The sequence below is a fragment of the Bufo gargarizans genome, chromosome 9 (genome assembly GCF_014858855.1).
Source record: "Bufo gargarizans isolate SCDJY-AF-19 chromosome 9, ASM1485885v1, whole genome shotgun sequence".
In the NCBI taxonomy this organism is placed as follows: Eukaryota; Metazoa; Chordata; class Amphibia; order Anura; family Bufonidae; genus Bufo; species Bufo gargarizans.
The window spans coordinates 144,606,580-144,622,441 of NC_058088.1; the positions used below are offsets into that span (position 1 = coordinate 144,606,580).

A 15,862-nucleotide genomic window follows, 5' to 3' on the forward strand; every position below is an offset into this window, starting at 1 on the left:
TTTTCCTCAGCTTTCCATCCTCAGTCGAATGGACAGACTGAGCGAACCAACCAAAACCTTGAGACATATCTAAGATGTTTTGTGTCTGAAAACCAAGAGTTGTGGTCATCATATTTACCGTTAGCTGAGTTTGCCATAAATAATCGTAGTCAGGAATCCACTGGCAAGTCACCATTTCTTGGTGCATATGGTTTTCATCCCCAATTCTGTACTTTCAAAGAGGGGGGGTCTTCTGGGGTTCCCGAAGAGGAACGTTTTTCGTCATCTCTTTCATCGGTATGGCAGAAGGTGCAAGCTAACTTGAAAAATATGGGAGGTAAATACAAATGCATGGCTGATAAGAGACGGTCGCCAGGTCCGGACCTAGGAGTGAATGACTATGTGTGGTTGTCTACTAGGAATATTAAATTGAAGGTTCCCTCTTGGAAACTGGGTCCTAGGTTTATTGCCCCTTACAAAATTGTAGCCATCATCAACCCTGTGGCTTTTCGCCTGGAGTTACCTCAGACTTTTAAAATTCATAATGTTTTTCATAAGTCGTTACTCAAAAAATATGTTCCACCTCTAGAACCATCACCGCTGCCACCCCCTCCTGTTGTCGTGGATGGTAATCTAGAATTTCAGATATCCAAAATTGTTAATTCTCGTCGGGTCCGCCGCTCTCTTCAATATCTGGTGCATTGGAGAGGTTACGGTCCCGAGGAAAGAATGTGGGTTCCTGCGTCTGAGGTAAACGCCGACAGGTTAGTTCGGGTTTTTCATGCCTTTCATCCTGAGAGACCTGGTCCTGAGTGTCCGGAGGCCCCTCGTAGAGAGGGGGGTACTGTCACGAGGGTATCGAGAACCACGCCTGACTCCGTTATACCCGGGGTCAGGAAGTCGCAGCGGTTGGCTGCACGCTCTATTTAAGATAGGGCTGTTTTACTTATGGTAGTTTTCTGGGTTTGCTTTGCAAACCCTTTTGGCTCACTCAGGGATCCGTAGCTCCTTCTCCTCAGCTGTTCCTTGTCCAGCACTCCCAAACCTCCTTATATTCCTCTCTCACACTTCTCTGGTTGCCAGAGATAGAGCTTCCTGCCTGGACATCTATCCTGACCCACTGGAGCTGTGTTGCTGCGTTCTCTGACTGTTGATTCAGAACGCTACCCTCCGGATCCCTGTTGGACCTTTGTGGACAGTTGTTGTCGTCCACCTGGGTGTTTGTGTTTGTCTGTCCTCTCCCTGGTGTTTCCCTCTTAGTGCAGTGGTGAGGACTAGCGATCCCACCGGCCCGTTCACTATCTAGGGCTCATTTCAGGGAAAGCCAGGGTTTAGGCACGTGATCGCCGCACGGGTGAGGAACCCGTCTAGGGACGTCAGGGCAGTCAGGTGCCAGCCGCAAGGTGAGTTAGGGGTCACCACCTTTCCCTCTCCCTTAGGCAGGGCTTTCCCTGTTTTCCTCCCTGTGCGTGACACCGATCATTACACTGGCTTGGGGTTTATACTAGGCCCCAGCTAGCCTTTACTCACATCAGCACCCCACGATCACATTTGCGGGGTGCCGTTGGAAGACAGAGGGAGTCCTCTCCCTTTGTCACCAATTTACATGCGCAGACAACAATTCTGCGGCATGTAAAGGGTTTAACAGCCCAGATCGGCACACCTGCTGCTCCAGGCTGTTAGAGCAGGAGCACGACCCTCATGTGAAAGCCGAGCCCCCGCTCGATGAGTGACCTGTGAAGTGCTTAGACCGGGCAGCCATAAAAAAGCAGCAGCCCAGCCTAAGACCCCTTAGTGACCACCGTAAAAATGTGTATGGGTGGTAACTAAGGAGTTAAACAGTCATTAAAATTAGACAAACATTAAATAAAAGGTGGCAATCACTTACATAGTAAGCGATGACAGTATTTTTTGTATTCCTCATCTGATCCACAATTTTTGCAGACTGGATGTTGACCCATTTATTTCAAGGGGGCCACAAAAAATGCGGACAGCAAAGCATGTGCGATCCTTATGTCCCAGTGTCCGTCCTGCAAAAAGACAGAACATGTTCGATTCTTGTCCGTGTTGTGGACAACAATAGGCATTTCTTTTTCAAGCACACTTTATTGAGTCCCCTTCAGGTGCTCTGTCAGGTACCATTGAGTAAATTGAAAGGGTTCCATCAGGGACTGGATCTCCCCCGCTGTTAATACCTTTACAATGAAGGGCTTCCACTTCAGGAAGAATTTGGCTGTTAGAGCTTCCTTGCACCGTATGGTAGTCAGACGATCAAGGCTTAGCAAATGTTGTAACTGAGCGATTAAAGAGGCCTCAGTGCAAGTTGCGGGCGAGAGCTATTCCTTCAGGATACATCTCTTCTCAACCAACAGAATAATATGTAATAGTGGCGGTATCTTTCGACAGATCCCTGGGGGTTGTAAGTTGTTCGTGGTTATAGATTGGAATAATAATATTAAAGGGTCTTGTTCCAGTGTAACCCCCCAAAGGGTTTTTACAAACACTATCACCTGTTCCCAAAACATGCCTATATGCGGGCAGGTTCAGAAGCCATGCCACTTGTCTGTAGATGGTGTCTGACATTTGGGGCAGGGTGTCAGGCGATCAGGACATGACGTTGCTGGAAAAGTGAAGCTGTAAAGGCCCCTTTCACACGTGGGCGTGATGCAAATGCATTGCGCCCGCACTGAATCCGGACCCATTCATTTCAATGGGTCTGTGTATATGAGCGTTGTTTCTCACTTGTCCGTTGCGTGAAAATCTTAGCATGTTCTATATTCTGTGTATTTAATGCAGCCCTGGCCCCATAGAAGTGAATGGGGATTGCAGAAAAAGTGCGGGTGCGATGCGTTTTTCACTGATGGTTGCTAAGAGATGTTGTTTGCAAACCTTCAGTTTTTTATCACACGCATGAAAAACGCATCAATGCGCATTTCACCCGCTCGAAAAAAACTGAACCACTGAATGCAATCGCAGACAAAACTGTCTGAACTTGCTTGCAAAACAGTGCAAGTTTTCCTGAACGCATCCGGACCTAATCTGTATAGTTTGTGTGCAAAAGGTCTAAATGGTCCTATGCATAAGCTTGAAATGGGACTCTCTCCAGAGCTCCGAAGTGACATGTTTTCTGCTCCCAGCCCTGCAAGATACAGTCGATTATGTCAGGGCCCAGGAGTATGGAGGAGGGATGTGTGGATAACAGATGGTCTCTGAGAGCCAGGTATAGGAAGGAAATGGAGTAATGCATATCCATAAAGCAAACATGGTTGATAAAAAAAAAATGGCTGCACAACTTTACACATACAAACAATAGAGGTAAGAAATGGGGATCATTCTAAATTAAAGTGGTATTATACCTACTATAAATACTTTGCATCTACTACGCATCAAGGTGTCTTCTGCAGATGGGTACCTTATACTAATATACCGCCTCTCTTGGACTTGCCCAAGCCTACATTTTCAGGGTAATGTAGGAACCAACTACATTTGTACTCTGCTCAGAAGCCCCAGGCAGATGGGCTTTGCTCAGTCGAAGAGGTGCTACCCTCAATATATAATACAAGAAAATTTTGAAAAGCACATTCATAATTATAGTCACAGGTGCATATCCATAAAGCAAACATGGGTGATCAAAAAATGGTTGCACAACTTTACAAATACAAACAATAGAGCTGAGAAATGGGAATCATTCTAAATTAAAGTGGGGCCCGAAGTTTGATCAAAATGTGTGCAAAGAGCTTTAATTTTTCTATTTATAGTAGCTATAATACCACTTTAACCCCTTAACGCAAAACGCTGTGCATGTACGGCAGGGGATTCATTTCCAGAATGCATTCTGACGTATTTGCACAGTGGGCTGGCACCGGAGCGGTGCGCGCCCGATCACCTCAGGGGTCCGGCAGTCCCTGGTAGCCGAGCCCCTGCTGTATCCGCCGACAGCGATGCCGTCGGATTAACCCCTTCTGTGCCGCAGTTCACGCTGACCGCGACATAGAAGTGGTTCCCGGCGGGTGAGGGAGCGCATTGAGTGCCCGCGCTGCTGTGGCGGAGACTCAATATGTCAGAAGGCAGCCCGATGCTGTGCAGAGGCTGCCCAATGCCTTGCACGGCATCGGGACCTGCCTTCTACGGGTGCCGAGGAGATCCAGCCTCAGACTGGGTCTCCTAGGCAACCTGTTAGTGTATGACTCAGTGTCATACACTAACAGGCAATGCATTACAATACAGATGTATTGTAATGCATTGCAGAGGGGATCAGACCCCCACAATACAGATATATTGTAATGCATTGCAGAGGGGATCAGACCCCCAAAAGTTGAAGTCCCAGAGTGGGACAGAAATAAAGTTAAAAAAAAAAAGTTAAAATAAAGTTTCAAGTAAAAAAAAAAAGACAAAAAAGCCCTTTTCCCCTGATTTTATAAGAAAAAAAACGCACATATTGGGTATCTCCACCTCTCTATAAATATATCACATGATCAACTCCTCCAATAGAAACCATAAAAAATTGACTGTAAAAAAAAAGCCATTTTGTCACCTTACATCACTAAAAGTGCAACACCAAGTGATCAAAAAGGCGTATGCCCCCCAAAATAGTACCAATCTAACAGTCACCTCATACGGCAAAAAATGAGCCCCTACATAGGACAATCGCCCCCCACAAAATATATATATATTTATGGCTCTAAGGAGACATTAAAACATTTTTTTTGTTTCAAAAATGTTTTTGTGTTAAATGTAAAAAATGAAATAAAAAAGTATACTTATTAGGTATCGCCACGTCCGTAACAACCTTCTCTATAAAAATATCACATGATTTAACCCCTCAGGTGAGCACGTAAAAAATTAAAACGATCTCAAAATGTAATAGCACGCAATCAAAAAATCATATGCACCCCAAAAATGTATCAATCAAACCGTCATCTCATACTGAAAAAAAAAGAGCCCCTAAATAACTAAATAAAGACAGTCGCCCAAAAAAAATTAAAAATAAACTATGGCTTTCAGAATATGGAGACATATTCATTATTATGTAAAACTGAAACAAAAAACAAAAAAAAATAGCTCATGATCTAACCTGTCAGATGAACGTTGTAAATAACAAAACAAAAAAAGAAAACAGTTACTTTTTGTGAGGCAAGGTAACAAAACAATATAATATAGAGCAACCAAAAATCATCTGTACGCTAAAATAGTACCAATAAAACTGCTACCTTATCCCGTAGTTTCCAAAATGGGGTCACTTTTTTTGTAGTTTCTACTCTAGGGGTGCATCAGGGGGTCTTCAAATGTGACATGGCAAGTTAAAATTATCCCAGTGAAATCTGCCCTTTAAAAACCATATGGCGTTCCTTTCCTTCTGCCCCCTGCCGTGTGCCCGTACAGCAGGTGAAAAATGGCCCGGTCCTTAAGGGGTTAATTTAGAATGATCCCCATTTTTCAGCTCTATTGTTTGTATGTGTAAAGTTGTGCAGCCATTTTTTTTATCTGCTTGTTAATTATGTCATCCAGCGGGTTTTGCACCACCTCCTTATCCACATTTTCAGCCTCTACTGACAAAAAGAGGAAAGCTGTAAGACTTGGAAGAGAGATTTCTTTGGCAGTTAATGGATAGCCACCAAATCACTGTACTTGTACCAAGATCTTTGGGAGGTATTTATCAGTTGTAGAGGGGTTGTAATACCCTTTTCTTTCCAGGACTGAAATGAAAGAGGACTATGAGCAGGGGGGGGGGAATTGGATGACCCCAGAATGGCATGTACTTGGAGATCAAAAAAGGCAGTTGGAAGCACTTTTTAATTTCCTTCCAGTAGCAATAGTATCCCGCAATATCACAGAATTTCACCTACCTGGGCAAGCAAAATCTTAGTATGAAGTAAAGATACAAAGTTCCAGGGTAAGGACAGCTCAGCGGAAGACAGGAATAGAAACATGTGGAGACTAACCAATTGATCACAACTTATCAGGCATGCTATGTTGTAATCCGATATTTGGGAAGTTTATGCCCCCTACCCATTTGGTGTGCATAACTTTCTGTAAAGCTATGCGAGGACGTCTTCCCGCCCAGATAAAATGTATGAAGGCCTTGTTAAGCTCCTGGATGTCTTTGTGTTTTAATAATAATGGGATAGTTTGTAGTTGGTATAAGGGTACTTTCACACTAGCGGCAGGGGAGTCTGTTCCGGCGGGTGAACAGCCTGTTGGATCCGTCCCGCCGCTAGTTCACGTGTGCTTCCTGATTGCATGCAGTACTTTTAGTCTGGCTGCCTCTCGCCTTGCACTGCCTTGCTACCGCCAGATCTCCGCCCCCGCCCCCATTATAGTCCATGGGGGCAAAGCGGCAGTCCGGGGAACACGTGAATTAGCGGCAGGACGGATCCGACTGGCTGTTCACCCGCCGGAACAGCCTGCCGCTAGTGTCAAACTAGCCTGACAACCTCGAGAATTATATAATGTTTATCAAGCGACACCGTCCCAGAAAGGAAAGGGGAAGATTGCGCCAGGTAGATAGTTCCTGTTTGATCCTCTGAAAAATTGGAGGGTAGTTTAGGGAATAGATACTAGTGGGAGTTTTCCCTATCTTTATACCTAAATATGTGATATGGGATTTTGCAGGTTTCAAACTGGTGCCCAGAGTTTCTCTAAAACCGGGAGGTATCTGCCTCCCTAGTTTTATCATTTCCCCGGGTTAATGTGGTATCCTGAGGGAAGTTCAAAGTCAGAGATGAACTGTAAAGTCTGAAGATCTCTTCGAGGGTCACTGAAAAACAATAGGACATCGTCCGCGAATAAGGTGACCTTTACTTCCTGGGAGCCCACCTGTATTCCCTTATATAGAGACAAGTTCTCTAGATAGCAGGCTAAGGGTTCTATAGCTATGTTAAATAATAGGGGTGAAAGGGGGCACCCCTGTCGTGTGCCTTTGGTTAATGAGAAAGGGGTCGATATAAAACCCGGCGTGTGAATGCGAGCCATCGGGAAAGTATATAGAGCTGTCAGGAATGATCTAAAAGTTCCCACAATTCCTATCCTGTCTATCACCTCCCCCACCCAGGGCCATTTGACATTGTCAAATGCCTTTTTGGTGTCATTGAGCCACTATTGTGGGGTGTTCTCCCGCTTGAGGGGCTAGATGGGTTATTTCCAGGACCGCAAGTACCTTTCTGATATTAGTGACAGCTGCTCGCTTTTTAACGAACCCCACCTGAGCTGGGCCTATTAAAGTGGAAAAGAACAGTGCTAGGTGATCCGCCATTGTTTTAGAGATCAGCTTTACATCTTGATCTATCAGGGAGATGGGCCTATAAGACTGGGGGTCAAGTATCTCTTAGCCTGGCTTAGGGAGCAATTTGATGTAAGTGATTTTTGAGGCATCTGGTATTTTTCCAGTGTTCAAAATAGCGTTAAAATATTTTTCCAGTGTTGGCATGATAGAGTCTACCAGAATCTTGTAGAATTCCCTAGAGTAGCCATCAAGGCCAGGGGCCTTTCAGTTGTGTAGATTACGTATGGCTGTTTTAATTTCTGCTTTGGTAATTGGTTTATTCAGCTCCAGTTAATCTTCCTGAGAGACTGATGGCAAGGGTATTTTATTGAGAAGAGCTGTGCCACCCTGCGAGAATGTGTTAGTTGAATACAAACTGGCATAGAACCTCTGGAAAATATCATTGAGAAGAGCTGTGCCACCCTGCGAGAACGTGTTAGGTGAATACAAACTGGCATAGAACCTCTGGAAAAAATCATTAATTTCACAAGGGTCAGATGTCAGTATACCCTCAGAAGTGTTTGGATATGTGTAGGAGGGCACCTGCCCTTGGCTAGTCTTGCTAGAAGTTTTCCTGACTTCTTGCCAAAGCAGGTGTAAGCCTGTCGCAATTCACCACTAGCTGCCTCATATTTTTGGTGGGCTGTGCATTTTTTTAATTTTATAGGAAATGTAAGATATAAATTTCCCCCATATTACAACCTTGGCTGTAGCCCAAGAGAGGGATGGGTCTTCCTTGTGAGGTGCGTTGTCTGCTTCAAACTCCTGCCACCACCCTCTAAGGAGATCCAGGAATGTCTCTTCCTCTGCCATGTATCCTGGGAAGTGCCATAAAATATCTGTGCCCTTTGGGGTAGAATCCAGTATATTAATGGATATTGGGGCATGGTCCGAGACGGCCAGGTCGTGTATAGACGTTTCTAGAACCCTATTGGCTAGTGAAGCATGTGAGAGGAGATAATCAATGAGTGACCAGCTAGAGTGCGCGTGTGAGAAGTGTGTGTATTCCCTGTCACTTGGGTGAGACGTGCCAAAACGTCCTGCAGTTGAGAGTTGATGATCAGTGAGGGTAGGCATTTATCCCTTGATCTTACTGGCATGTGATGTTTAGATGGGTTATTCCTGTCTTCCGCCGGGTACATAACAGAGTTCATATGCCCCCCCCCCCCCCCAATCTTGTACTGCACATCAAAGAGCGAAAAAAGGCTGAGTTTTTTTTCCATTGGGGCCATATATATTATATATGCTCCACTTTTCTCCTTTATGTTGTAATCATATACGTGTCCGCCATCCCTCTTTAGTGTCAGTGGAGACGTCGATGATAGAGAAGAAGTTTTTGTGAGTTAGTATAATAGTCCCCCCTTTATGGTTGTGAGCAGATGCCCCGAAAACACATCGTACCTGTCACGGATGATCTGCGAAAATATTGAACTGTCCTCCCAATATTATCAATATTACTCTGCCTTATTGAACAGTGGGTCTATTAAACAGTAATTATTTCCCTAGGCCCCAGAACCTACAATTTGATTATTCAGAGCGTCTCCTTCTGTTGTACCCAGAGAACAACATAGTCCTTTTGTTCAAGTCAGTCAATAGATGCCCAGCAGATAACGCAATTACAGCTGGCTTCCTCAGGTTGACAAAAGAACTTCCCTTCCTGAGGCGATATCACAGCTAGGTGTGAAGACTGCACCTGGGGGGGGAGACATTTGGTGTCGCTGCCATAAGGGGTCTGTAAGCTGGTTTGCTGCAGACAGGTCGGCACCAAGGTTTCCCAGACTGCAACATGAATCTGAGATATGATTTTTACCTTTTTAAGAGAGCCCATGCATCTTACGGATATAAAAATTACATCATCGTGTCACTCAGAATTCACTGGACGTTTACATAGGACAAACATAACTCTAAGATGTGCCCAGGTAAAGTTATGGTGTTACCCCATCATAGAACCAGTTATAATAGTAATATTTGGTATCCCTGAACTCCATATTTTGTGGGGAATGTGAATATGTGCTTGTTACTTGTGTACAGCGGAGACATCCCACAATATGGCACATGCCATATTTCAGAACTGACATTCACCTCAGGAATACAGCCTGCCCAGCAGGCGGACCCTCAATTCCCCGCCTTGATTCTGGGAGCCTTTATAACAAAGGCCTAGAATCTGCTAAAGGAGTTCTCCACTTTTAACAACACCTAAAGAGGGCCTCAGCCAGAGAACCTGTGGGCTGTAGGCATATTACACTGGACAAAGGCTTCTTGGACTTTACCCCTGCAACGGACTATTTCACCAACAGACATCTTTTCTGCGGAAACTAAGTATTTTCTTTCTTTTCTCCCTTTTGTTTATTGGACTATACTTTCCTTGATTATTGTGTTAATAATTACTGTGCATCGTGATAATTTGTATTGTATATAGATATATAATAAATGACCTCCAAGTCATTTCTCTAGCCATATGCCTGTTTTCAAACACTGCAAAAACTTACCCTAGCCTCTCCGAAGGGAAAGCTACTCGGTTGTGTTATCTAGATAGTGGGTTCTTTGCTCCCATAAATTGCAAGGTGGTGGCAGTTAAACTACCCTGTGTGTAGTTCCGGTCACAGTTCGTCGCACGCTTACTGGCGGTCAGTCGGCGGTCCACTCCCTGCGCTTTCAGCCTATCGACTGTACGGACTCAAGTTAGACTGTCGGTGTGCTGAAAGTGGCTGGGAGGCCTGTTTGCGGATTGACCACTAGGGGCGCTGTGACGGTTTCGTGACGTATTGTGGCCGCGGCGGTCGCAGTTCGTCACAGTACCCATTGCCTGCCTAGGCCATGGAAGTCCACTTCGGACAGACAAGTCTCCTGTAAAAGTGCCACGGGTGGGCGGACCCTTGAGGTGTCTATAAATCTTTTGGCCGGCGATTGCAGACCTTTGACATTCCAGGACACTATTCTCGTGTTGGGAGGTGTAAAAAATAAATACAAAAGCGTTACTTTTGAAGATGAAACAGCATGAAACATACTGCTTATACAGTGACTCTGAGTAACCATATGTTCGAGATATGGGGAAGCAGAAACTATGGGTATATCCCTGGCTAAGTTTCCCTCTGTCCCCGCATATTACTGCCTGCCAGGTAAAGATCTGCTGCTCACATACCTCTCTGGAACCGCTAATAGGAAGCTCCACACATGTCAGTTGAAAACCAGAATTAATAAAATAAAAAATAACCCACCCCGCCCAACCCCAGGGTCCCGGAGCATGAACCCCCAATACCATGGTGTAGTGTATGGATACATTATACCAATTGCCTAACCAAATTGGCTGTGACTTTACTCTTTTCCTCAGAAAAAAGAGGAGTGACCCCCCCTCCACTTCCAAAGCTCTTATAAAGGGTAGAGTCAGTCATTACTATACATCCACAGAGTTGAGGCAACTCTTCTTAGCTTGTCTTTAAGCCTTTGGTGAGGTACTTGCTCGTGATTGTGATATAAAGACACAGGCTAACCTACGCTATACATCTCAATGCATGCTACACTATCATACCTATTCAATCACAATAAACCTTACAACAAAGCATACAAAACCGACCAGAAGGAGTGAGTCAAATCTATTACAAATAATACTAATAGTACTAGAATAGTCCAAAAATAGCATCATTTTATTAGAAAATCACAAGAGGACACATGATTAACGCAAATCACACAAAGACAATTGATACAGATCACAATACATATTAAAAACCAAGGGGACCGATGGTGAACTGCCGGTACGTATGAATAAATTGCATGTGCATAAAGCTTTCCAATTGGTCATCAATAAAAGTATATGTAATATCCACACACCTATGGCTCAAAACTAAAAAAAATTACCTAAATGCATTATTTGTACAACAGATGCCAAAAAGTGGAAGTGATAATACACACCACATTTGGCTAACTGAGGCATACAGACAGTGATGGGGGTGGGGAGGGGGAAATCACATGCCCGAAGCTTTATTGATGAGACAAAAACACGGGGGAGAAGGGGGGAAGGAGAGGGGTTCAGTCCTCCTCTTCATCGACGTCCTCAGAGATGTTGTAATCCTGCAGCAGGCTGTGGATAAGTCTGCAGCAGTCAAGGACGAACATGTTCTCCCTTCTTAGCACGAGCCAGTTCCTGGAGACCCAAATAGCATCCTTAAAACAGTTCATGATGCACCAGGCCTCCTGGATGGCCCCAACAGTATGAATCCCAGGAAATAGTCCATACAGCACCGAAGTGCATTGCAGGCTGTTCCTGGGCACAGAGTCTTTGAGTTCATGTTCCAGGGCGTCCAACAGGTGTTGTGCAAAGGGGCACTCCCAAAACAGGTGATAACATGTTTCCTCCACGAAAGGGCACCTGCGGCAATACCGGGTTTTGCACAGATTGTGGGCATGCATGAATGACCGGATTTGCAGTCCGCCCTGAATAGCCATCCAGGATAAGTCCTTGTGCCCGTTGGTCAACCTGTTTGACAACACATTAGTCCAAACTGTCTCTGCGGTGTCGTCATGGATCCCTGGAATTGACTCCACCACATCATTTGCTCTGATGAGTTTGTGGATAGTTTTTGGCTTCCACAAGTCAGGCTTGAGGCCCTCCAGCTGATGTTCCCTCACAAACCTGACGACGTCCCCGTAGAACCAGGGAGCGTGCCAGTTGTAAGGGATGGAGCTGTCCCACTTGTCCCAGCCCAGACCCCTCCAGAGGGGCAGGAGGAAAAAGAGAGACATAGCCTTGCCCGCAGAGCCGTTGGCAGTTCTCAGAGTCCGGCGAACGCTGTCACGAACAAAGGCGATCCGCAATAAAGTGGGCTGGTCTGGTATGCCCTTTCCGCCCTTGCAGGGCTCTTTGTACATGATGGCTCGCTTCACTCTATCCATCTTAGATTCTCAGATGAAGCGAAACACTGTCCTGGTGATGGCCCTGGAAACTGTGGCAAGAGGGGATCATGCCTGTGCGGTGTATTGGAGCACAGGCAAAACTTCATTGCGCAGGATGAGTGCTTTGCCTTCAATTGTGAGGTGTCTGAGGCTCCACAGTCCGATTCTTTGATTGACTTTGGCCAAGCGTTCTTCCCAAGACTTGAGGGCTGCGCCTTCCTTCCTGAACCAGACTCACAGAATTTTGATGAAGCCCGATTTGATGGTAAATGGGAAGGGGGCAGAAGAGGCCAGTTGTCAGTCCCCGAAGAGCATGGCTTCTGACTTGCCGCAGTTGACTTTGGCCCCTGAAGCTTGTCCGAACTCCTTGCAGGTTTGGACAAGTGCAGTCACCGAATGCCGATCAGCGCAGAATTCGGTCACGTCGTCCATGTACAGCGAGCTTTGACCTCGTACTGGCCAGGTCCTGGTGCGGTGATCCCTCTGATCTATCCATTCTGCCGGACAGACTCCGCAAAGGATTCTATAACACAAACAAAAAGGAGAGGTGAAAGAGGGCAGCCTTGTCTGACCCCGGAGCGTACCAAAAAGGGGTCAGTCTTCCAGCTGTTCACCAACACTGTTCTGCAAATGTCAAGATACATCAGGTCAACAAACGAACAGAACCTCCTGCCTAGTCCACCAGCATCTTCTGGCAAAAGATTTCCTCTGTCATCTCCGGGGTCTTTCCATCCACCTCCCTCAGCTTCATGGCGACGGTTTGCCGCATCCAGGGCTCCAGGGATGGGGCGACCTGGCCAGGCTTTCCACCTAACTTCTGCTGGGCAGAGGCGGCGGGACCGGCCCCAGAGGGTCTAGGGGGCTTATTGGCTTGGGGCTTCTTGGCTGGCCCTGCAGCATCCTTCTTGGTCTTGGGGGCTTGGAGGTTGTGGCCATGGCTACTTCCTTCTAGCCCTCTTCCTGGAGTGTCTTCACAAAGCGTCCCTTTGCCCAAGTAGGCGGGGCTAGGCAGATCTTCTCCTTGCTGCAGGGAACTTCTTCCAGGGAAGGTCTTCGCCGAGCTTCTTCTTGTCGGGGTTCCCCGAGGCCGAAGTCTTCAGGCCGGGGTCTTCAGTCCTCGTCTTCGGGGTTCCTTGTTGAGTCTTGAGAGTCTTCTCCTTGGCTGCTTCGATCGCTTTCGGAAAAGATTTTCCGATATTCGTTCTTTAGGCTGTCGAGATCCAAGTAAGCACTGTCTAATGTCGTACACTAAGACTGTTAAGCCACAGGCCAATAGCTGGTCAGAGACCAGAGCACTCTTGTTCTCTGGGGAATAGCCCTACACCCAATAGCAACAGTGAGCTGAAGCTGAATTTAATCAACGATGCTCAAAGGCAGAGTGCAGGGGGTACCCACAAGGACCTGGGCCGGCAAGGCAAGGCAGACTGATGAGAACAGATACTACACTTGATCTTAGCCAAAAGGCCGAGAAGCGAGGCCTTCCGGGTCTTTTTTTTTTATTGAAACACCTTTATTACAATCAGTCGTCATACATACATACGTTAGTACTGTGTCGCAGCACAGGCCACGAGTCAGTACATAATAAATTACACGTATTTGTCTTTGCGAGCATGGCATTGTTATGTAAAGCACAGGTTACCCTACACTATACATCGCAAAGAATGCTACACTAGCATACCTATTCAATCACAAAACCTCCCAACAAAAGCATTTAGACAGTGATGAGGGAAGAGGAAGTGGGAAGGAGGGGGTAGGGAGGGGGAGTGACATGCCCGAAGCTTTATTGAGAGGACAAATACAAACGGGGGGAGAGGGGGGAAGGAGAGGGGTTTTAGTCCTCTTCTTCTTCGTCAACGTCCGAGATGTTGTAGTCCCGCAACAGACTATGGATAAGTCTGCGGCAGTCCAGGACGGACTTGTTCTCCCTCCTGAGAATGAGCCGGTTCCTAGCAAACCAAATAGCGTCCTTAAAACAGTTCATAAGGCGCCAGGCCTCCTGGATGGCTCCAACAGTATGAATCCCAGGAAATAGTCCATATAGCACCGAAGTGCATTGCAGGCTGTTCCTGGGTACAGAGTCTTTGAGTTCATGTTCCAGGGCGTCCAACAGGCGCTGTGCAAAGGGGCACTCCCAAAACAGGTGATAAGATGTTTCCTCCACGAAAGGGCACCTGGGGCAGTACCTGGTTTTGCACAGATTGCGGGCATGCATGAATGACCGGATGGGCAGTCCGCCCTGAATGGCCATCCATGACAAGTCCTTATGCCCGTTGGTCAACCTGTTTGACGACACATTAGTCCAAACTGTCTCTACGGTGTCGTCCTGGATCCCTGGAATAGACTCCACCACGTCCTTTGCTCTGATGAGCTTGTGGATAGTTTTTGGCTTCCACAAGTCGGGTTTGAGGCCCTCCAGTTGGTGTTCCCTCACAAACCTGACGACGTCCCCGTAGAACCAGGGAGCGTGCCAGTTGTAAGGGATGGAGCTGTCCCATTTGTCCCAGCCCATGCCCCTCCAGAGAGGCAGGAGGAAAAAGCGGGACATAGCCTTGCCCGCAGAGCCGTTAGCAGTTCTCAGAGTCCGACGAACGCTGTCACAAACAAAGGCGATCCGCATTAAAGTGGGCATGTCCGGAATGCCCTTTCCGCCCTTGCGGGGCTCTTTGTACATGATGGCTCGTTTCACTCTGTCCATCTTAGATCCCCAGATGAAGCGAAACACTGTCCTGGTGATGGCCCTGGAAACGGTGGCAAGAGGGGGCCATGCCTGTGCGGTGTATTGGAGCACAGGCAAAACTTCATTTCGCAGGACGAGTGCTTTGCCCTCAATCGTGAGGTGTCTAAGGCTCCACAGTCCGATTCTTTGATTGACTTTGGCCAAGCGTTCTTCCCAAGACTTGAGGGCTGCGCCTTCCTTCCCGAACCAGACTCCTAGAATTTTGATGAAGCCCGGTTTGGTGGTAAATGGGAAGGGGGCAGAAGAGGCCAGTTGCCAGTCCCCGAAGAGCATGGCTTCTGACTTGCCGCAGTTGACTTTGGCCCCTGAAGCTTGTCCGAACTCCTCGCAGGTCTGGACGAGTGCAGTCAGCGAACGCCGATCAGCGCAGAAGACGGTCACGTCGTCCATGTACAGCGAGCACTTGACCTCGTAGTGTCCAGGTCCTGGTGCAGTGATCCCTCTGATCTCTCCGTTCTGCCGGATAGCCTCCGCGAAGGATTCTATAACACAAACAAAAAGGAGAGGTGAAAGAGGGCAGCCTTGCCTGACCCCTGAGAGGACAGGGAAGGGGTCAGTCTTCCAGCCGTTCACCAACACCGTGCTGCAAATATCAAGGTACATTAGGTCAACAAAAGAACAGAACCTCCTGCCCAGACCCAGCCTGCGCAGCGCCTTGCCCATAAACTCGTGAGAGACCCGGTCGAATGCCTTCTCCTGGTCCAGGCTGACCAGGGCTGCATGAACGCGACGGTCCTGGATGTAGTGCACCGTGTCTCTCACAAGAGCGAGGCTGTCTGCGATCCTGCGGTTTGGGATGCCGCAGGTTTGGTCCGGGTGGATGATTCCGCCAATGACTACCTTCAGCCGGTTGGCCAGTACCTTGGCGAGGATCTTGTAGTCCACGTTCAGGAGAGAGATGGGACGCCAGTTTTTCAGGTCACATCTCTCCCCCTTCCGCTTATACAGGATCGTGATCATTCCTTCCCTCAAGGATGGGGGCATTGTACCCTCCA

The 15,862-nt window shown here is 47.1% G+C and overlaps 1 pseudogene; it reads right to left on the minus strand.

The window, feature by feature from the left end:
• Window positions 1–13,404: 13,404 nt before the first annotated feature.
• On the minus strand, window positions 13,405–13,606 carry LOC122919992 (annotated as a pseudogene).
• Window positions 13,607–15,862: the final 2,256 nt, after the last annotated feature.